The 23131-nt window shown below is 40.7% G+C and overlaps 1 protein-coding gene across 6 annotated transcripts in view; it reads left to right on the top strand.

The window, feature by feature from the left end:
- Positions 1-23131, top strand: part of ANKRD6 (ankyrin repeat domain 6) — a 197755-nt gene that overhangs the window by 36157 nt on the left and 138467 nt on the right. The window contains exon 1 of one of the 6 annotated variants that reach the window (XM_072832068.1): positions 10060-10218. The exons of the other annotated variants lie outside the window; for them this stretch is intronic. The gene's annotated coding sequence lies outside the window, so the exon portion shown is untranslated. Of the gene's footprint in view, positions 1-10059; positions 10219-23131 lie in introns of those variants that run through there. 6 annotated transcript variants of the gene reach the window in all.

The raw sequence follows: 23131 nt of genomic DNA, 5'->3' as shown, positions 1-23131 counted from the left end.
ATTTTTGGCTTTTATGATTAGTTGAAAACGACTTCTCTGACTCCTAATATTGAAACATATTAGTCTGTATTTTCTTTTGATGTTTTTATGGTTTTATTTTTAGAATTATCTTTTATTTGTGTATTTATTTATTTATTTATTTATTTGAGGGAGAGATCATGAGCAGGGCAGGGAGGGGCAGAAGGAGAGGGAGAAGCAGACTCCCCACTAAGCAGGGAGCCACATGCATGGCTCCATCCCAGGACTCCGGGATCATGTCTGGAGTCAGTTAAGGTGAATACTTAACTGACTAAGCCACCTAGGTCCTCTATCATTCATTTTCATATAATACATATACTAAACATTTATATATGTATATATTTTTTAAGATTTTATTTATCCATTCATGAGAGACACAGAGAGAGAGGCAGAGACACAGGCAGAGGGAGAAGCAGGCTCCACGCAGGGAGCCCGACATGGGACTCGATTCTGGGTCTCCAGGATCAGGCCCTGGGCTGAGGGCGGCGCTAAACCTCTGAGCCACCCGGGCTGCCCCAACATTTATATTTTTATCTTTATTTTTATAATTTGTAATAGGTAACAACCTTTCTGTTTTTATTATTTTCAGAGTTTTTCTTTCTGTCCTCCCATGCTTGCTTTACAGTTAATCTTTAAAATCTTTTGTAAGTTAAAAATATCTGGCAATGCCTAGGTGGCTCAGTCACTTAAGTTTCAGACTTTTGATTTCAGCTCAGGTCATGATCTCAGGGTTGGGAAATTGAGCCCCACGTTGGGCTTCATGCTTCGTGTGGAGTCTGCGTACAATTCTCTCTATCCCTCTGCCTACTCCTCTTAAAAATAAATTAAACAAGGGATGCCTGCGTGGCTCAGCGGTTGAGCATCTGCCTTTGGCTCAGGGTGCGATCCTGGAGTCCTGGGATCGAGTCCCACATCAGGCTTCCTGCATAGAGCCTGCTTCTCCCTCTGCCTGTGTCTCTGCCTCTCTCTCTCTGTCTTTCATGAATGAATAAATGAAATCTTTTAAAAATTAATTAATTAAACAAAATACCTGTTGTTTGGGATTATATTGAATGTATGGATTATTGGGTGGAGAGTCAATGTAATGCTGAATCATTCACTCTTTCAAAGAAATGTATGTAGTGCCTGCTGTGCACTAAGCATTTGCTAGTCACAAAATCCACACAAAGCCTTGCCATTGATGAAGCTTACATTCTAGAGCTGTACCATCCAATATGGTAGCCACACGTGGTTACTGATCAACATTTAAATGTTGTGAGTGGTGCATGTTGAAGTGATATATTGAGTAAGATAAAATATAAAATTAATTTTACTTGTTGCTTTTTATGTGTTTAATATTAGCTATATTAAATTTTAAATGTGCAACAATTTTAAGTTGCATGTGAGACTCAGATTCAGTTATATTTCTATTTGATAACTCTGATCTAGAGTTTCTTTCAGGAGATGTGTATTAGAGGAGAGGCTGAGTATGAACATAAAAAGTAAGTAATACAAGATATTATGTGGCCAAAAGTGATAAAGAGGAAAAGGGGAATATAAGTATTTTTGTGTACTTTGTGTAAATGGTCAGGAAGACCTCATTGAGGAATCTCTTGGGTAAAGTTCTGAAGGAAGGGAGGAAGCAAGCCATGTGAATGCCTGGGGAAAGAGCATTCTAGGTAGAGGAAACAGCAAATGCAAAGGTCCTGGGGTGAGCACACACTAGTATTTTCAAACAAGAGGAAGAGTGGCCATTGTGATTAGAACTGTGCATAGAAGAATAGGAAACAAGGTCAGAGGGGTCTAGAGTGTAGAGGAGAAATCTAGGGTAAAAAGTCAAATGCTGGAGTTATCAGCACTTGAAAGTAATTGATGCCATGAGACTGCATGAGACACCTAAAGAATTAGTATGGATATATTGGAGGCCCAAGGACTGAGTCCTGGGACTGCTTAACATTACATATGGGGAGATAAGGAGAAGCAAGCTAAAAAGCATGGGGAGCAATGGCCAGAAAGATAGGAAGACAACTAGGTGAAAGAGAGAGAGAGAGAGAGAATGTGTGTGTGTGTGTATGTGTGTGTGTGTGTGCATGTGTTTTCCTGGAAGCCAAAAACATCAAGGACAAAGGATTCACTTCCTCAAATGATGCTAGGGATCTAGTTAGTGGAGAACTGAGAAATGACGTTGGAGTTCAACAATGTGCAGATCACCAGTGACCTTGATAAGAGCAATTGTAGTGGAGTGACAGAGTGAAAGCCTGAATGGAGTAGACTTAAGGGAGAGGAGGAGAGAAATTTGAGCTATAGACTCACTCCTTTAAGGAGTTTTCCTATCTAAGAACGAGATTTGTTTTCCTGTTAAGTCATCTTTCACGTACATTCCTCAGCAGTTTTTAGTTGTCTTCATAGAGACTGCCATTTCTTATTAAATTCATTCTTTAGGTGTATTTTACTTTTTTTTAAATTGCTGAAGTATAATCACCATAGTGTTATATTACTTTCAAGTATACAACATAGTGATTCAACAATTCTATACATTATTCAGTGCTCACAGTGATGTGTAGTCACCATCTGTTACCAACATTATTGCAATATTGTTGACTATATTCCTTATGCTATACTTTTCATCTCTGTGACTTATTTTATAACTGCAAGTTTCTATCTTTATGTGTTTCACCTATCCCCGCACCCACCTCCCTTTTTGGCAACCATCAGTTTGTTTTCTATGTTTGTTTGTTTCTTTGTTCATTTGTTTTACGTTTTATGTTCCATACATAAGTGAAATCATATGTCATTTGTCTTTCTCTGATTTACTTCACTTAGCATAATACAGTCTACAGTTATCCATGTTGTTGCAAATGGCAAAATCTCATTCTTATTTATGCCCAAGCATAAATGGAACGAGAGCCATATGTGCTGCCATAGCGACCTCTATTTATGGTTGAGCAATATTTCATTGTGTGTGTGTATCTATCTGTCTGCCAGAACTTCTTTATCCATTCATCTATCAATGGATACTTGGGTTGCTTCCATATCTTGGTTATTGTGAATAGTGAATGTGAATGCATATTGTGAATATGCATAGGGGTGCATATGTCTTTATTTGTATTGTACTTTTTGGAAGTTGTTATTGTGAATAGGGGCACCTGGGTAGTACAGTCAGTTAAGTGTCAGACTCTTGGTTTTGGTTCAGGTCATGATCTGAACGTAACAGTGGTCCAGAAATAGATACCATCAGAGTTCATGAAGACATTTTCATCTGGAGGAACTAAAATATCAGTAATTTATAGAATTTTTCCCTCTTTTTAGTTAATCTGAAAAATTCCCCAGTACATTGTTACAATGAATATATTCCAGAGACAAACCTAGTGTTAATTTCTTTTGCTTCCTTTGTAGCCTACACTGAAGAGATCTGATTTAACTGTATTCTTGACCTGATCAGAATTTCGGTACTTCGAGTCAGTCAACCATAAAAGAAAGTCAACGTAAAGTGAGAAATTTATCTTGTTTATAAATTGCCAGAAAGCAATAACCCTAACACTCTCTATGTAAATGAGAGTAGATACATGGAAACACAGCTTATTTAGGAAACAAATCCTGGGAGCCTGAACTTAGGATCTGGACATTTCCTATTTAAACAAAAATAGGAAAAGATGAGAGCACATACAGCTCTTGTTCCATCATTGTTTTCATATGAAGTGTTGCTATACTCTAAATTCTGTTTGTGAAGTTGGGAGGTAAGAAAGCAATCTAAAACCCACTTATTTCAGTTGAATCTGTATGTCAGTATCTGTACCGGCATGCTTGTGATTGGAACATGGAGAGTTGAATCAGCACCCTTGTTTCTGGTCAGTTGCCAGTAATAAAGACATCAAAGGAAATAGATAAACTGGGCAGCAAATCAAAGCTGCATGGGTTTTTCATTTAGTGGGTTATTGTAGGTCTGTCTGCAGCTTTTCTAAATGAAATTGTCCCTCCCTCAAACCCCTCTACGAAGGACCACCCTACCAATAGACGAACTGTTCGCTCTTGTTACCTTTGCATTTGTACATATGTAGAATTGTTTTTGCAGAACAGATTCCCACACATGGAAATGCTCAAAGGAAGTGAACACATACAGCTTTAACAGATACTGCCAAGTTGTCCCCTAGAAAGGTGCTACCCATGTACGAGTGACAATGAGAGCAGCTGCTTGTAGTGAATGACAGCGGGGGGGAGTGGGGGGGTGTCTGGGTGGAGGAGGGGAGCCACTCAAGCCTGAGGTTTTGCCTGCTTTTTTTCTAATTCAGAAGTTGATTCTTGGAATGGTGATGAGCTGTTGTAGGCAGTGTTAAACAAGATACGAATACTCTTAGAAAAGAACATTTTCATAAGTACTTTTAAAATGAAAATATAATTGTATTAAAGATTCTTTAAAAATAATGCATAATCCTACTCTTAAAAGATTTTTAGTTTTGCAAATTATCATCAACATGTATAAATTTTACCAGTCATAATTAGTGTATATGTGTTTTCATATTTTAGTTTTTTCACATGAGCAGTTTTCCGTTTCTACATACCTTTCATAACGGTCACTTAAAAGCTGCATAATACTGCATTATGTTACTGTATCAATGATTTGCTAAATATGTCCTTAATATTGAAGATTTAATATACAACCAAATACTTAAACTGCATATTCTTAACTACTAAGATTTGTTGGTTCTGGTTATGAGAGTAATATAGTTCATTACAAAAAAAATTAAGGGGCCTCCTGGGTGGCTCAGTCAGTTAAGCATCTGCTTTTGGCTCAGGTTAGGATCCCAGGGTCATGGAATAACCCTGGGACATTAGCTCCCTGCCGGGTGGGGAGCCTGCTTCTCCCTCTCCTTCTGCCCCTCCCCCACCGCTCATGCTCTCTTGGCCCTGCATTCTATCTCAAATAAAGTCTTTAAAAAAATTAGGAAAACACAAAAAATAAGAAGGCATACACAGAACTCTTCCTATAACCTCTGATAATGAACTCTGTGAGCATTATCATAGATTTCCTTCTTGCCTTTTCTTAATATTTTATTTCTTTGTTTTATAAACTATACTATTTGTGTAAAACATGTTCATTTTTCGATATTTCCAAATCCTTTTAAAAGGGTTTAAATTAAATTTTTTTCCTTTTATAAAAAAAGTGAAAGATGTTTATTTTCTCAACTATAAAAATAATTTGAAACTGTTATAGGAAATTGGGAAATAATCCCAAACATCCATAATCCTATTACCCAGCAGCAAATACCTTTAATATTTTCATTTATTACCTTCATATTAAAAAAAAATTGAGATATTATACCATCAATGGTTCTAAGTTTGGGATGGTCATGGACCCTTTTAAAAGTCTTTAAGAATCCAAATTAAGGGCAGCCCTGGTGGCTCAGTGGTTTAGTGCTGCCTTCATCCCAGGGTGTGATCCTGGAGATCCAGGATCAAATCCCATGTCAGGCTCCCTGCATGGAGCCTGCTTCTCCCTCTGCCTGTGTCTCTTATGAATAAATAAATAAAATCTTAAAAAAAAAAAAAAAAGGATCCAAATTAAGAACTCTTGTTGTATACATAAATATACCTAACTCTTTTTTCTATTAGCCATTATGAAATAAGTATTTCCTTTTGTTGTGAACTCTTATAAATCTCTAAATTTGCTGATTGTTAGAGGTTGAATTGTGTCCCCCCCAAAAACTTCCTATGTGGAAGTCCTAACTCTCATTACCCTATATTGTGACGTTATTTGGAGATAAGGTCTCTGCAGAAGTCATCAAGTTAAAATGAAGTCATTAGACTTGCCATGCCATATGACAGGCATCTTTATAGAAAGAGGAAATCTGGAGACAGACATATGCACAGGGAACATGCTGAGCGCAGATGGAGAAGATGGCCAGCTACAAGCCAAGAAGAGAGGCCTGAGAGGGGCCCTTCTCATACTGCTCTCAGAAGGAACTGAACCTGTTGGCACCTTGATTTCAGACTTAGAGCCTCAGAGCTGTGAGACTATAAATTTCTGTTTGTTGAAGCCATCCTATTGGTGGTACTTGGTTATAGCAGCCCTAGCAAACCAATACCCTGACTGTATCATCTTACATGATGTAGACATTTGGATAAATACTTTGTGCTAGGAACTGTGCCAGATGTTGGGAATACTAAGTCAGTGAAGTCACGTTCCCTGTCTTTAAGGTGCTGAGATCGGCACATAACATGACCTGGAGTCATGCTATGATGGGCAATGCATAGAGCATCCTAGGAGCCCAGAACTGGGCCAGGGTGAGGGCAGACTTCTCCTCAAGAATTACCACTCAAGCTGAGTTTTGAAGAACCAATAGGAGCCTATTTATTCTATTCTTGAGCATTAGGGTATTTGCAATTTCTTTTGTTTTTGGACTATTTCTATAGAGTAGATCCCCAGTAATGCATTACTAAGATGAGGATTATGAACCTTGAAACATCATTTTTAGGGTAAAATAATATTCTATCAGATGGAGGTTTCCTGATTTATTGAATTCTACTCTTTTACGGGATAGAAGTTTCCCTGACGTTCTGTTTCCAGTGTTTTGCTGTTATAAATAATCATATAATGTACATCTTTTTTTGCTTGAAGCTTTCTCTATAATTAGAATTATTTCCTTAGTGATAGAGTTCTAGAAATAGAATTACGTTATCAAAAAGGTCAAATTGTTTTTCAGAAATACTGATCTATATTCCCATTATTAATCAAGTGAAATTTATTAACAGATCGATTTGATTTATTATAGTCTTTATATACTTTGGAGTCTGGGAAAATAGAGTTCAATGTTTTCCTTTTTTGGAGACTGAACCCTTACTAGGAACCAACGTGTCATTTGTATCACTTGGGTTGAAAGAACTACTCCTTGGGTTCCTTTCTTCATCTGAAAAAACCTGCTTGAAGGGCATTGTCCCATCAAGAAGCCCCACATGGTTTCTAACCAGCAGGTAAGTGTGTGTACTGGCCTCTGGTTATACTCTCTTAATAAGACTCACCGTCTATCTGAAATGTAACTATCTCAGAAGATCAGCCTTTGGAGTGAGCTGTTTCATTTCTTTCCTGAACTGCTTTTACAATGACTCTTGTACTCTCCACTCTGCTAGACTCCAAATCCCTCTTATGGTGGTAGCATATCTACTATAATAGAATAACAAAAAGAATTGCAATCATGGTGACATGTTGGGATTATAGACATGTGAATGAGCCACATCAGAGGTGATGGTATTGTGTCTCCTTGAGAGGAGTTCATTAGCAAGTACTGCATTGTTTCCTTCATTTTAAAAGTGAGTGTGAGGGGCACCTGGCTGGTTTTATGTTTGATCTCCATGTTGAGTGTAGAGATTACTTAAAAACAAAACCTTAAAAAAACAGAGAAATAAAAGTGAGTGTGAGTACAAGGAGTGCCTGTCTGGCTCAGTCGATGGAACATGGAACTCATGATCTTGGGGTTGCGGGTTCAAGCCCCATATAGGATGGAGAGATTACTTAAAAATAAAATCTTATCAAGAAACCAACAAAGTGAGTGTGAGTACCAGATAACAAACATCAAGGAATAAAGACTACACCCTAATCACTTTTGTATTTCTATGTCATAGCCTGCTTTACAAAATTTATTAATTGATGTAAAATCATAATCAATGTAATTTTTAAAATGCCCCACTCATTAATTACTTTTTAAAACTTATTTTTGAGGGCAGCTCCGGTGGCACAGCGGTTTAGCACTGCCTGCAGCCCAGGGCGTGATCCTGGAGACCCTGGATTGAGTCCCACGTCGGGCTCTCTGCATGGAGCCTGTTTCTCTCTCTGCCTGTGTCTCTGCTTCTCTCTGTGTGTGTCTCTATGAATAAATAAATAAAATCTTAAAAAAAACCCTTATTTTTGAAATCAGAAAAGAAGCAAAGCTATACATTTTTAAAAAATATTTTATTTATTTATTCATGAGAGACACACACAGAGAGAGGCAGAGACACAGGCAGAGGGAAAAGCAGGCTCCATGCTGGAAGCCTGACGTGGGACTCGATCCCGGGTCTCCAGGATCACGCCTGGGCCGAAGGCAGGCGCTAAACCACTGAGCCACCCAGGGATCCCCAAAGCTATACATATTTTAAACATTATAAAAGTGCACAATGTGAAAAGTGTAAGTCTCCTGTATTTCTACCCCACAAAGGTAAGCAACCATGATCTGCAATTTAGGGTATGTTTCTCCAGTTTTTTTTCCCTAGCTATTTAAGAGATAAAATGATGCTTAACCTCACTAACAAGAAATAAAATACAGAGTAAAGAAGAATCAGATTCCCTCTCCACCCCTGCCCCCATCAAGTTCTCAAAGATAAAACAGGTAGGAAAATGGGTACCCCCATATGATGTTGGTGGGAGTATAAATTAGAACAGTCTACTTGGAGGCTAATTTGTCAGTAATTGCCGGAATTTTATATATACATATCTTGTGTGTTTCCTCTGCTGGCTTTAGAAAAATAAGAATGTCGATACCTTTTACAACAATGTTATTTGGTATTGTGGTGGTCGTGGTGGTGGCGGTGGTGACAGCAGTGGTGCTGTCTTCTACTCTGAGGAGGCCGGATGAAGTCACATCCCAGTGGGCTTTGTACCCAGAACAGTGCCAGGGGGCAGTGTGGCTCAGAGCAATTCTCGATTCTTTCAGCACGTGGGCAGAAAGGTCAGCTTCCCAGGGGAACAGTCAGGGGCCACACAGACCCTTGCAGATACATTCAGAAGGCACTCCCTAGGAACTCCCTCCTGTTCTCTGCTTTTAAGTCCAAAACCAGCAGTGAGATTCTGCTCTATGAAATATTCATAAAATTCAATTGACCGTAGAACATTTTCTAAATGTAAGTGCTGTAAGTGACCTAAATTATATTAGCAGCTTTTTGAGAAACGGAGAGAGAAAGGAAAAGGAACGTAAGGGAATGGGATCCAGAGCCAACCTTGGCATTTGCAAACCATAATAAATGGGTCCTGGATCTGCATTGTGTAATTTCAGAAGTGACTAATGCTTGGACTGTTTCGGGGCATTAGCAGAGTGGCCTAGCCCCATGTAAATCAGTCTTTCTACATTACACAGATTGTGTGCCCCTTTTAAAATCTATATTTTTATTTCATAGTCATTTTGTTTCCAGCTCTAAAAATCTTGAGAATCTGTACCCAAGGCAGTCTTCTTATATCAGATGCTAGGGAAGTCCTGGATGCCCAGTTGGCCTCCGGGTGAGAATGCCAGGAGCCCCTGCCTGCACTTTAGTGCAAGTCCTCGAACAGGGCCCTGCGGGGAAACTTCCCTACCCGCTGAATCATGGGGACCAGAGATTTTCATTGTTAGAAAACTCTCTTGTGGTTATGCAGATGCTATCTCCATCCAACCATCTATCCTTTGTTCTGCTGTCTGGAGCTCCCAGAATAAATCTACTCTTTATACCTTTTGATGATGGAGGATGGTCATTCCCCGCCCCCTCCCTGTCCAAATCATTTCTTTCTTACCCTAGAATTTTTTCCTCTCTTGTTTGCCCAATCTTCTCTGTGGAATACAGAGTACACAGACCATCTATTCTCCTTCATCCCTCCCATGCTCATCATACTGCCTTTCTGATAATGAACCCTAAAATTAAGTTTGTGCGTTTGCTTTTGGCATCCACTTCATACCTTTGTGTCATATTGACTTGTAAATAAACTAAAACCCCAGAGCAGTTGCTTTTTGAGTTTAAATGAAAGATGTAACATCTATTTTTCTGAAATCTTTTTTCCTCTTGGCTCATTTTTCTTTAACCCAGACTGCCTTTGGAATTCTGATTCTGTCATTTTATCTAAAGCATTCATCTCTCCCAGCGTGGTGTCGTCGGATCCTTTGAAAAGCCTGCCTGCAGATTGCTGATGTATTTACCTAGGCTCAGGGCTTGAAGAGGGTGACAAATCCCTCATAATGAGTTTGCCAAATGCCTGCTGGCAGCCAGCAGATTCAAGGCTCTGTGGAAAAGGGACAAGGACAAAACTTGTCCTCTCAACCCGGAGGGGCACGGGCCACCGGAGTTGGAGGAACTTTGGTTTGACCATTGACATGTAAATGGTCGCAGGGCCCCAAGGCGGGTCCCAGCAGACCCTCCCACCAGCCTCCCGACCACACAAAGCCCTGGCCGGGAAGGGCTGCAGGCTTTGCTTCAGCGAGGCCCCTGGGCATCCTGGCTGCAGAGGTAAGTCCCCTCATTAGTTGTGTTGTAAAACTGTTCCATTTGGGGCAGTGATTGTGGTCTGGAAAGTTCTCCCAGCCACATACAGTGGGAGTGGTCTCATTGGACCTCACTCTGTCCTGGGCAGAGACATAGGCCCTAAAAAGGTTTTTGAAATGACAAAAAATACTAAAAAGAGAAACAATCACATTTGCCCATATGTGTGTACATACACAAGAACTTTTTGAATGTTACCTGAAATTTCTCTAGGATAATTCTGTTTTTCTCACTGTATTTCCTGGAGTCAAGCTCCCTCCCCCTCTCTCTCCCCTCCTCTGTCTTTAAAACTTCCTTACTTTTCCTCTTCCCTCCCTTCCCTTGTAGTGATGATAGATTGTGTAACTCAAGGGAAATGTTACTATGTGCTCTACAAGCTAGAGAAATAAAGGAAAATTACACAAGATTAGAAGAAATCACATGAATAAATCACTGCTAAAAAATGGGGATTTGCTGATTTTTCTGCCCTCTGAAACCTTAGTGGAAGAGTTTTTGTAGTTCTAATGTCCTAAATGTAACAACATGAATTATAAAATTTATGGTGCTCTTATCACATGGTAAAAGGTATATGTCATACTTTGGACTGATTTTGTTCCAAGTCCTTTAAGAACTAGCAAGAAATTATTTAAAATATGTTTAGATTTTACATTGAGAATGAGTGCCAGATGGAGTTAAAGGAGAATCTTGATTTTAAAAAATCTTGATATAGGGGTGCCTGCGTGGCTCAGTTGATTAAGCATCTGACTTTTGATTTCTGCTCAGGTCATGATCTCAGGGTTGGGAAATCAAGCCCTCAGGAGGGCTCTACACTCATCAGGGGAGTCTGCTTAAGATTGCCTCTCTTTCTCTGCCCCCCTCAAATAAATAAATAATCTTTAAAAAGTCTTGAAATAAAGGGTTTAATTTGGTAAAATATCCCACATAGGGCTTACCTTCCTGACTGCTTGCAGAGATGGTGCTTTTAGGAAAATATTTTCATAATACAATGCAAATGTTTCCAGATTCACCCCTCCACTCCTCTACTCCTTCTTTCTGTTTCTGTTTCTGTCTCTGTCTCATAGATACTGTTTTTTGTAGGACAACTCCATTCAGTACACAATGGGTCCTGAAGCCTTTGGTGGTTGTTAGTTCAGATACTTTTTTGCTCTTTTAAAGTAACTATAGTAATAGAATTATGCTTTTATATTAGAATACCCATAATGAAATTTAAAAAGAAAACTCATTCAATCAGTCTTAGATCCATAAATCCTGTCATTAAGTATGAAGTCTATTTGTAGGTGTCTCATGCTCCAGTGAGCATAGGAGAGTTTGGTACAGTGGAAAGAACACCATACTAAGTGCTACGAGATATGGGATCTGTGTCTAGCTACCAAAGTGGCTTTAACAATTGACTAAATTCTTTGGACCTCAGGGATAGACTGAATCAATGGGTATCAACCAGGGGTGGTGATGTCCCTTGAGGGGTGCTTGGAAATGTTAAGGGGGAACATTTTCAATTGTCACAGAGTATGGGGGATGCTAATGGTTGGAAACCCCAGAAATTAGAAATCTAGAAATGCCACCCAGCCCAGTGAAGAATTGGCCCACTCCAAATGCCAATAGCACTCCAACTGGGAAACACTTGACTGCAAAATCAACTGAAAGATTCTTTCAGCTTTATTTCTCTTGAGTTCATAAAGAGCATTTCAAACATCTGAAGTGACATTGAACTATTACATTTAGTATCTGTATCTCATATTTAGCATTAGATGGTGTGTTGTTGGAAGTGAAGTCAGACCCAGTAATGCTGGGGCAGGACACTCATGGCATGGCAGTTGGGATGCAGAACTAATATCTCTGGGTCAATTCCCTCCTCTAAGCATAGAAAAGCACCGATACTGTTCAAAAGCAGGTGCGGAGCCAGGCCTGGGTTTTTTGGTTGGCTTTGAGTTTTGTTTCTTGTCCTCCTTTTCTCAGAGGGATGAAGTGGGTTTATTGTGGCCACAGGCATGGCTTTGAGGCCCTGGACTTGTTGCCTTAGAGGAAGGCAGCTGTCTAACCACACTGCCCTGCTGCTGGGCGCTGTCTATCTGTCAGGAAGGGGTCATTGTCGAAGCAGGTGCTGGGCTGAAAATCTGCCTGCCAGTTGTCAGAGGCCAGACCAGAGGCCTCAATGAGGCAGAAAGGGATTTGGGCTGGAATAAAGACTCCTGGGGAGTCTGAATTCTTAGATTGTTTGGTGTGATTAAGTTACTTTTTACTTGACGGTGAAGTGCTATTAATTCAAAGTCCCACATCAAACCTTCTCTTAGGATTGTCTTTTTTATTAAAAAGGAATAGAGAGATGAGTTATAAATCCTCACCAGAAATTTACTGTAATTTGTATTTGTATCCAACTCTCAATAACTAAACTGTACCTGGAACATATTTTTTAATTGATAAGTTGTTTATAGATACACAAATGATTTACCTAAAAAATTTCAAATATATATAAGTATGTATATACTGTATAGTAATAGTGTCTTGTACCATATAGTAATTATATATTATTATATTATAATTATATATTAATTATAATTATATATACTATATAAAAAGCATTTATATTCATATTTATATATTTATATTATATTATATAAGTATAATATATATAGTATATATAATATATATACTATATATAGTATATATAATATATATAGTATAATATAGTATATATAATATAATATATAACTATATATACTATATATATATATAGTATCCAGTATATATCTCCTGCTAGTCTTAAAAATTTTATAAAAATGGTGTTCCAGTATGTGATGTTTTATAACCTACTTTGTTCATGTCATACTACCTCCTGAATATATTTCTGTAACATAGATATTACATAATTTTACATGACTTCTGGTGATCCACCGAGAGAATGGAGTCAAAGACAACAGACTTTAGAGTCAGACCCTGGCTTCATACCTCAGTCCTGCCTCTTATTAGCTGGACAATTCACTTTTTTGTGCCTTGGTTTACTCTTCTGTAAAATGGGGAGAATAATAATACCCACTACATTGGAGTGTCTTGAGAATTAAATGGGATACTATGTTGGGTGCATAGAATAGGATCTTGTATAAAGTAAGCACTCAATATCTGTGGCATACCATCATGTTTTCAGCATCAGCATCATTATATGACTATATCATCTCTGCTAACCGGTCCCCTGGTATTAGATATTTTTACAACTAAATCTGTTTTGACATTCAGAGTTATTACTTTCATATCAGTTCCTAAAAGTGGAATTTTTAGGCCAAAGAACAAACAACAATCTGAGTCTTTGTTTTTGTTTTTTTTAAGATTTTATTTATTTATTCATGAGAGACACAGAGAGAGGTAGAGACATAGGTAGAGGGAGAAGCAGGCTCCTCACGAGGAGGGAGGGCATGTGGGACTCGATCCCCAGGCCCCAGGACCATGCCCTGAGCCTAAGGCAGACGCTCAACTCCTGAGCCACCCAGGCGTCCCCTTTTTTATTCTTTAGCACGTTGCTTGTGATCCACTAACTTATTTTCAAGACCCACAAATGGGCTATGACCTCTATTTCAGAAATTGTGTTCCACAGGCGTTTTCTTATTGAGTGTGAGATGATTGGTAATCTTGGTGGGGGACTTCCAGCCCTTTCATGGTGGAAGCATGTTCCCTTCCTCCTGGTGCTGCGTCCAGGGCAGCTTTCTATGCCTGGGGCATTGCCTCCAGAAGGGTCTAAGTCCCAGGGGGCCTGGCAGGAGGTGGAGGCAGACAGTCTTGTGTTCACCGTCTGGGCATTTAAACAGCTTTGTATTTGAGAATTTTCTCCTTCTCTGGACTGGCTGCTGCAGCTGACAACTCTGCCTGAGAGGGAAGGTTTATTTTTTATTTTTTTTTATTTTTTAATTTTTATTTATTTATGATAGTCACAGAGAGAGAGAGAGAGGCAGAGACATAGGCAGAGGGAGAAGCAGGCTCCATGCACCGGGAGCCTGATGTGGGATTCGATCCTGGGTCTCCAGGATCGCGCCCTGGGCCAAAGGCAGGCGCCAAACCGCTGCGCCACCCAGGGATCCCGAGAGGGAAGGTTTAAACAAAGACAATAATTCAATTTGAGTGTCCCTGAATCATGTCTTTGTCTCTGCTCTTGACAGAACAGAAGGAAGTTGTTCATTATTAAGGATGCCAGCTGCCCATGGATTGATATATCTGTAGCCAGGGCTGGCTCACTTTCAAGTAGGTAGAGAGGTGGCTCCCTAGTTGGTGTATTCTGAAGAGGTCCAGAAAAGATTTCCTCAAAATGCCTACTGATCTCTGGGTGCCTAAAATTTTATGATTAAAAGTTCATTCCTCTAAATTATTTATAAGCTTCTTGGTCTTCCAGAATTCCAGATCAATATAAAAATGTCTTAGAAAAGAGAATACCTTAAGATTGTATCAGATAACATTTAATGGGGACTTTCACCCCTGTGAAAGCTAGGGGTGGGGGTGTAGGAGGGGGTGCAGGGAGCTTAGAGGACTATCTACAAGAACCGAGAAGGTTGCTGGGCTATGGAAGTTTTTGTGTATCATGATCTTTTGAAAGTTATTTGAAGCTTTGGTGAGCTCTTTACATTTTTTTAAAGATTTATTTATTTGAGATAGAGATAGAGAGACTGAGAACACACTCCTGCAAGAGGTGGGGGGTGAGGAATGGAGGGAGAGGGAGAAGTAGGCTCCCTGCTCAGATCCTAGGACCCTAAGATCACGATCTGAGCCAGAGGCAGACACTTAACCGGCTGAGCCACCTAGGTGCCCCTCAAATTTTTTTAAAAAGGATTTTATTTATTTATTTATTTGTGAGAGAGGCAGAGACATAGGCAGAGGGAGAAGCAGGCTCCCTGCGGGGAGCCCGATGCAGGACTCTATCCCAGGACTCCGGGATCATGCCCTGAGCCAAAGGCAGATGCTCAACCACTGAGCCATCCCAGCGTCCTTCCTTAAATGGTTTTTTGAGAATGTTGTAAAGACCTGGTGGCTTGGGGTGAACTTGAGTCAGGCTTAGGGTTAAGGATACTGAAGCCCAGCAAAGATGGCCAGAACTCTTACAACCTTACAACCACTTGTTCCACTTGTTCCTCAGGGATTTTGTGGCTAATACTGTCCAGTGCTTGTGTTTTGTTAACACATTTACTACCAGTAGATGACATGACTGAAATATGCTACCCAAGGTTTACAACTTATTGTACCGAGTGCCTTCTAAGCACCTTCAACTTATTGGGCACTCTTCCTTAACCTTAGCTTTCTGATTGCTCAGGTCGCCACAAATTCCATTGCACACCACTTTGTTTTTCCAGTTGTTGGTTATTGTAGAATTTAGAGCCAAAAAAGACCTTAGTGATCCTCTGGGTCAGTGTTTTTTCAAGCTGTTGTTATCTCCCCATTGCAGGGCCATTAAATCAGCTTCATGGGTGATACTGACAGAGACTTTTGGTTGTGGAATGGGTGAGAACCGCCTAAATATTTATCATCACTACCAAGTGCTGTGTGACACAGATATGCAGCACCTCTTAATGAGTAACCGTATGCACAACAGTACATTTCATATGGCACAGATACAGTCATTTTTTATTTGACAAATATCAATCATCAATTAAGCACCTATTATTTATAGATACTATAGTGAGGGGCAGGGGTATAAAGGTGAGTAAGTCATGGGGCCTCCTTGGAGATGCTCAGGTGATAGTGGGGGAGACAGGCACAGATATTATTGTGATAGTGTGGTGGTTGCAGTGGTGTTACTTTTTCCTTACCTAGGTGAGGTGGAGAAGCAATGGGCTGGCTGATTCCTCTGGAGTCAGAAAGTAAGACAAGGGAGGGCTTCTGGTGAGAGGTGATATCTCAGCGTGGACTATGTAATGGGTTGAAAATTTCATTCATGCCCTAATCCCTAGAACCTGGGAATGTTCCCTTATTTGGAAAAATAGTTTATACAGATGCAATTAAGTGAAAGATTCTGTGATGAGATCATCCTGGATTATCTGAGTGAGCGTTAAATCCAATGGCAAGTGTGCTTTAAAGTGTGAGGAGATCTGGCCCAGACAGAAGAGAAGGAGATTGTGTGACCAGAGATTGGGATGATGCGTCAAGGAATGCCAAATGCTGCAGCCACCAGAAGCTGGCAGAGACAAGGAGTGATTCTCTACAAGAGCTTCTAGAAGGACTGCAGGCTAGCCCACAGCTTGATTTTGGAGTTGTGGCTTCCAGAACTATAAGAAAATAAACTTATGTTGTGTTAAGCCACCAGGTTCATTGTGATTCATTAGAGCAGCCCTGGGAAACTTTTTTATTGGTCTTCTAGCTTAGGGACTTCCTCAATGGCACAGAATTTTCTGAAAATAATTTTATTTTATTTTATTTTTAAAGATTTTATTTATTTTTTTCATGAGAGACACACAGAGAGAGGCAGAGACATAGGAAGAGAGAGGAGAAACAGGCTCCATGCAGAGAGCCCATTGTGGGACTCCATCACAGGACTTCAGGATCACTCCCTTAGCCAAAGGCAGATGCTCAACTGCTGAGCCATCCAGGCGTTCCTGAAAATAATTTTATTTTTTAATATATATTTTAAAATATTTTATTTATTTATTCATGAGAGGGGCAGAGACACAGGCAGAGGGAGAAGCAGGCTCCCCGTGGGGAGCCCGATGTGGGACTTGATCCTGGGACCATGGGATCACGCCCTGAGCTGAAGGCGGATGCTTGACTGCTGAGCCATCCAGGGGTCCCTGAAAATAATTTTAATATGCAAGAGTAGTCTGGGGAAAATATAACTATTATGACAGGATTTTAACATGGAGTATAAGGATCTTTATAGGATTCACAGATGTGCTTTAGGGAAATCCATAAACTCACTGAAATCTCTTATAACATATACTTTACTATAGGATAGGTTATAATAATGGTATATGTAATACTATATGCAAACACATATTTTTTTCTCGGAGAAAGAGCAAAGCCTGGGACCTACTGAAAGGAGGTCATTTCTGTAGAGAGTACAGAGGAAGAGGCAAAGCCCTGTTTGCAAAGAGACAAGTGAGCCTTCTCACTGGAGCACAATTTTTGTGAGAGGGACTAACAGGGGATAGGGCTGGAAAGTTTATCTGAGTCTTTGCCTTTGTGGTCAGTTTGAGTAAAAACCTGTTTTTAAAGATTATTTATTTATTCATGAGAGACAGAGAGAGAGAGAGAGAGAGAGAGAGGCAGAGACACAGGCAGAGGGAGAAGCAGGCTCCATGTGGGGAGCCCAACGTGGGACCAGATCCTGGGACTCCAGGATCACGCCCTGGGCTGAAGGCGGCACTAAACCGCTAAGCCACCTGGGCTGCCCTAAAAACCTGTTTTTAAAGGTGATAAACTGGGATCCCTGGGTGGCACAGCGGTTTAGCGCCTGCCTTTGGCCCAGGGCGCGATCCTGGAGACCCGGGATCGAATCCCACATCGGGCTCCCAGTGCATGGAGCCTGCTTCTCCCTCTGCCTGTGTCTCTGCGCCTCTCTCTCTCTCTGTGACTATCATAAATAAAAAAAAAAAAAAAAAAAAATGTGATAAACTATCATGTGATATAGTTCATTGTACTGCCTCATGGGTGATGGCTATTAACACTGGGTGACAGGGCAAAAAATACAGGATGAGGTGGCTACAGTCTTGTGTGGATATGTGGAGAGTGTAAAGCTTCCTTGATTATATTCCCCCTTGACAGAGCCATACACACCCCCACTGGAAGGTTTCTTTAGTCACTCAACACATCTTGTTCTTGAACTTGCAGTTCTTCACTGCATTTCCCTAAAAAAGATATATTTTCATGGCACTGAAAAAAAGTATTTATTTATTTATTTTTAAGTAATTGCTATATCCAATATGGGGCTTGAACTCACAACCCCAAGATCAAGAGTCATATGCTCTACCTACTGAGCCAGCCAAGTACACCTGTTTTCTTTTCTTTTTTTAGGTTTTTAAATTTATTTGAGAGAGAGAGCAAATGCACACACATGCAAACACACATGGGGGGGAGGGTTAGAGGGAGATAGAATTCCAAGCAGGCTCCACACCCAGTGTGGAACGTGACATTAGCCCCGACCCCACAACCCGGAGATCATGACCTGAGCTGAAACCAAGAATTAGGTGCTTAACCTACTGAGCCACCCAGGCACCCCTATTTTCATGGCATTTTACTTTCTCTAAATTATCAATTAATGTATAATTATTCCTGTGACACGCAGTGAACATCTTTAAACCAGATGAAGAAAATCATGTTCCTCAACACAAAACTAGCCTATGCTTTCAGTTATTCAGGAGTGCAGATTCTAGAGCAGACTCTCCCCACATCGTGCTCTTTCTTTGAGAAGAACTGAACCAGTTGATACCTTATTATTTAATGGAATAGAATTTATTAGTGAGTACATTTGGGGATCAAATTAAATTTTATTTCTTCAGACTGAGAAATAGCAGCTAAAGGTCTTGTGTCTCCTCAGCTGTCTTTGTGACCTACATGATATCTTTTTATATCTTGGCTCTCTTCCAAGCCCAATGTTTTACACAGACTCATGTTTTATGGTTTTTAATTACAAAAATAATTCAAACTTATTATAAAAATTTCAAGTGGTAGATTTGATTATATTGCTCTTTAATACTGAGCTGGCCATAAAACAAATTTCTCTCTTTGCTATGGTCTGAATGTTGCTCCCCCCAAAATTCATATGTTGAAAACTAATCCTCAGTGGGATGGTCTTTGAGGGTCAGGCATTTGGGGTTTTGGGTTCATGAGGGTTCCACCTCCCATACAAAAGTAGCCTCAGAGAGCTCCCTTCTTCCTTCCACTATGTAAGGACACCGTGGACAGGTGCTGACTATGAAACAGAAAGTGAGCTCTCACCTGACACTAAACTGGCTGGCAGTTTGATCTTGGACTTGCCAGCCTCTGAACTGTGAGAAACAAATTTCTGTTGTTGATAAGCCATCTGTGGTATTTTGGTTAGAGCAGCTTGAATGGACTGACACATACTTCTATCCCTGTTTTAGTTTCTTGTGGCTGTTGTAGCAAATTACCACAAATTGGATGGAATAATACAACAGAAATTTATTTTCTCACCGTTTTGGAAGCCTGAAGTTCAAAATCAAGCTGTTGGAAGGGCGAGCTCCCTCCAGGGGCTCTAAGGGAAATTCTGTTCCTTGACTTTTCCAGCTGCTCTTGGCCACAGATATTCCTTGGCTTGAGGCCACATCTATCCATCCATTCTTTGCTTCTGTCTTACATCACTGTTTCCTCCTCTGTTTGTCTCTGTGTGTCTGTGTCCCCAGACTCTCTCTGCCCTTCTAAGGTTACATGTGATTGCTTTTAGGGCCCAATAAAGCAATATTTATTCTTTTGCTGTATAAGTTAATACTCACAGGTCCTGGGCATTAGGATGTAACATAACTTTTGGGAGACCACTGTTTAATCCACTAACCATTGTTAAAGAAAAAGTTATTCTGGCACATGTTAAAATGGTAGAGAAGACTTTATTCGGGATTGTTGTGATAGGTGTCAGAATTGTGATAGTTGTCAAGACTGTTGCAGTTGTGGGGAGAGATTTGGCTTAACTCCTAATACAGCAAGAATAACTGGGGATCCATAGTATAGGAGCAGGCTGGAGGGTGGAGGAAAGGTTACTAAGGGGGGCTTCTTACCAAGCTAACAGGATTCTTGTTGAAGGCAGGCCAGAGTGAGCAGGTTTCACCTAAAGGATGGTGCGGGATAAGGAATTTGATCAGATAATGAAGGCGATGCAAAATGAAGAGTGAGAAGATTCTCAACTGACTTTAGCAGGATTCTTGATAAAGCGGGGCTACACAGAACTGGCAAGGACAGGGGCCATGGTAAGTTAGGTCTAGGAGAAAATCTTTGCCACAGTTATTTAAACAGTGTTTTCCAGACTTAGAAAAACCCAGTCTTTCTGGATTTTCCAAACCCGGATTAGCAGCAACTAGGCTTGTGCTGGTGGGGAAATTTCTGCAGCTGCTGCTTAATTAGAAACATGGCTTTATGCAGGAGTCTCTTGTCTCCTGCAGTGACTTCCTCTTGCCTCTCCTGACCTGCCCTAGCAATGTGGATATGCCACCTTCATTAGGAGGGTCAGTTTACAGGCCAGTTGCCCCCTCTCCCAACCCCCCAGTTATAAAGCAGCACCTGCCTCTGTCTGGGTATTATTGTTTGGATTCAAACTACAGGAAAAATAAAACACCCATGAGGGCTGATGTTAGGAAACTCATTGCAGCAACTGAAAGAATGTCAGATAAATCATGATGTGGGAAGAGGAAATTCAATGTTGGTTTTGGGCCTAGACTGGGAACATTTGGTGACTGATAAGTCCAGTGGCCATTCTAGGGATCTGATTAGCATGAACTCCATGGCTTTAGGAGTGGGGGCAGAGCTGGTCCAATTTCAAGACTGGGCATGGGGGGGCGGGGATCTCTTCCATAGCAGGGGAGGAAGAGTCCACCTTTAAACCCCAAAGTGACCTAATCCCTCAGGCCTCTGGCTGGACTCACCTCTGAGCAGATAGATGCTGGCCTGTATCATGCCTCAGACTCTGACAGGTAGTAAATAAATGAAATCCACTCTGCCATTCTGCAAGTAGCTCCCACTGGTGCTTCAGGGAATAAGGGGCCCTGCTTTCAGAGTGTTTTCTGGTACTCTTGTATAGAAGCTCATTTTTCTACTACAGGATGAGAGACAATAATGCTTTTTAACTTGTCAAACTGGAACTCTTTCATAGAGCTTCATGCAATTCAGTACCCTAATTCTGTTACACTTAACTCACATTTATTGAACACCAATCCTATGCTATATGCTACCTAGGACACTTTTTCTTTACCTCATTCACACCTGTGAGTTATCGGTATTATCTCCATTTCTTAAAGTGAGGAAACTGAGGTCAAACCTGACTTGCCTAGGTCCTCCCATCTGCTGACTATAGGTCAGGATTGGAATCTGGGGGGATGCCTGGTGGCTCGGTGGTTGAGCACCTTTGGCCCCCGGGACTCCGGGAGCATGCCCCACATCAGGCTTCTTGTGTGGAGCCTGCTTCTCTCCCTGCTGATGTCTCTGCCTCTCTCTCTCTCTCTCTCTCTCTCTCTGTGTCTCTCATGAGTAAATAAAATAAAATAAAATAAATAAAATCTTAAAAAAAAAAAAAAAAGGATTGGAATCTGGGGCTGCTGGTGCTAGACCAGTGTGTGTGCTTGGGTGCAGCTCCAGTAAAGAAGGGAAAGCACCGTGGAGCTGATGGCCACTTTCAGGTCTTTAGGATATCTTAATTATAAATGAGGGCACCTCATGTTGAGGGCACCTGGGTGACTCAGTCGGTTAAGAGGCTGTCTTCAGCTCAGGTCATGATCTCAGGGCCCTGAGATGGAGCCCCAAATCCTACTCCCTGCTCAGTGGGGAGTCTGCTTCTCCCTCTTCTCCTGCAGCTCCCCCCTGCTTTTGTCTTCTCTCTCATTCTGTCAAATAAATAAATAAAATCTTAAAAAAAAAACCTGTTGAAAAATTAAAACTCTGGAGTTATACTTCTCCAGGTCTCGGGAATAAGCAAGTTGCTTATTCTTATTTTTTATTTTTTTGGAAGTACTTAAGAGTTTCATTTGGGAAGAGTATTTGAATGGATAACAGGACAGAATTCTGTGTATGAAGGGGTGTAAGGCATCTGGGGTACATAGAAGGTGAGATTCTGTTGGAGTGATTAAGGCTGTCAGGAGCAGATTGAATCACCTGCCACGATCCTGCTTAGGAGAAACTTGCAGGACATTAGCTGAAGTCCATGTGTAGACTCAGAGATAGGCAAGTATGAAGCATGGTGCCATCCCCGTCCAGGAAACCTGCCTCCTCCCCGCTTCACCTTTCAGGTATATGCCCTGGAGAAGTCTAAAATTTAAATCCTACCTGCTGTCTTTCAAGCGACAATGAATAAACTTTAAGTGTGAGAATTGGGGAAACTTATGAGGTTTATGAGGTTTACTACAACATCTAAGTGTAAACTCCACCAGTTATCGTTTGATAGACAATATTGATGAAACATTAAAGTTGTTTTACTTCTTACTTTCCAGCAGACAAAACTTCTTCCCCAAACGTAATGCCTCCTGCTCTGGATGGCTTTGTAGCTTCCTTTAGTCTGTTTTGGTGTAAATTCTAGCTTGTCAGAGATGCTTCCTTTTACAATAGAAAATGAGGTTTCTTGTTTTCATTTTGCACATTTTCTTTTTTTATTTTTATTTTTAAAAAAAGATTTTATTTATTCATGAGACACACACACACACACAGAGACAGAGAGAGAGAGAGGCAGAGACACAGGCAGAGGGAGAAGCAGGCTCCATGCAGGGAGCCCGATGTGGGACTCGATCCCCGGTCTCCAGGATCAGGCCCTGGGCCAAAGGCAGGCGCTAAACCGCTAAGCCACCCGGGCTGCCCCTTTTTTAAAAATTAAAGTGTAATTGATATACACTATCCTGTTAGTTTCAGGTGTACATCATAGTGATCTGATTTTTTTAAGATTTTATTTATTTATTCATGAGAGAGAGAGAGGCAGAGACACAGGCAGAGGGAGAAACAGGCTCCATGCAGGGAGCCTGATGTGGGACTCGATCCCGGGACTCCAAGATCATGTCCTGGGCGGTGAAGGCGGCACTAAACCACTGAGCCACCGGGGCTGCCCTGGTATTTTTATATATTACAAAATGACCTCATGGTAAGCCATCTGTCACCATACGAAGTTATTACAATATTGTGGAGTATATCTGAAGTTTCAAATTAATTTTCCTTACAAGGTAGATTTAATCTGAGGTGGTTTTTAATGGATTAGATTGTCCTGAAA

The sequence above is a fragment of the Canis lupus genome, chromosome 7 (genome assembly GCF_048164855.1).
Source record: "Canis lupus baileyi chromosome 7, mCanLup2.hap1, whole genome shotgun sequence".
NCBI lineage: Eukaryota > Metazoa > Chordata > Mammalia > Carnivora > Canidae > Canis > Canis lupus.
This window is presented reverse-complemented; position numbering and strand designations above follow the sequence as displayed.